Here is a 729-nt window from a genome sequence, read left to right as displayed (position 1 = left end):
CACTATGTAGTCTATGCTAGCCTTGAACTCTTGGCGATCCTCCTGCCTCAGCCTCCTGAGCGCTAGCATTACAGGCATGTGCCACTATACCTGGCCTTTACTTCATAAAGGTTAAATTGGAAACTCCAAAATCATTCAAGTAGCTAAAATAGGTCTGCTTTCATTTATAATTTATTCTAGAGACAATGAAAGAATCTCAGAAATCAAATGACATTTTTACAAGGAGGGATCAGACTTGAGAGGCCCAAAGTTAGAAGCAGTAGGATTAAGACCTGAGTCAAAGGCCAAAAGGGTAAGTATGTTGAATACATTTTTACATAATATACAAACTAAAGTTGCCCTAAAACGATGTACACTTGAAAGGTGAACCATCTCAGAATAAATAAAAACAAAATGGGATCATCGCTTCTTGGCCTTTTGGCTAAGATCAAGTGTAAAATGGGATCAAAAATTTAATTTAAATTAGAAAACAGATTACTTGGAAAACTGGAAAATAATCATTGCTATCTTTCAATTAGTGTTTATTTTAAACAAAATTTGCATACACAGTAGTACAAGAACAAGGGGTTTTTAATACTCTGTTGGTTGTTTCTTTTGTTGTGCAGAAGCTTTCTCATTTGTTGATTTATAACTATTTCTCCTTGAAAGAAGCATTCTGATCTGAAAGTTCTTGCCTACATACAATTCATATTAACTAAATCTTTGAAGCACCTTATATATCACTCAGTT

At 34.2% G+C, this 729-nt stretch overlaps 1 pseudogene; it reads left to right on the top strand.

Annotated features, from left to right (window-relative positions):
* Positions 1-401: 401 nt before the first annotated feature.
* On the top strand, positions 402-480 carry LOC147826390 (U2 spliceosomal RNA; annotated as a pseudogene).
* The last annotated feature ends 249 nt before the right edge of the window (positions 481-729 follow it).

The sequence above is a fragment of the Heterocephalus glaber genome, unplaced genomic scaffold (assembly GCF_053883595.1).
Source record: "Heterocephalus glaber isolate CG9 unplaced genomic scaffold, H.glaber_assembly_v1.0 deba00001472, whole genome shotgun sequence".
Lineage (NCBI taxonomy): Eukaryota > Metazoa > Chordata > Mammalia > Rodentia > Bathyergidae > Heterocephalus > Heterocephalus glaber.
The sequence above is the reverse complement of the archived record's forward strand: the minus strand, read 5'-3'. Positions and strand labels throughout refer to the sequence as shown.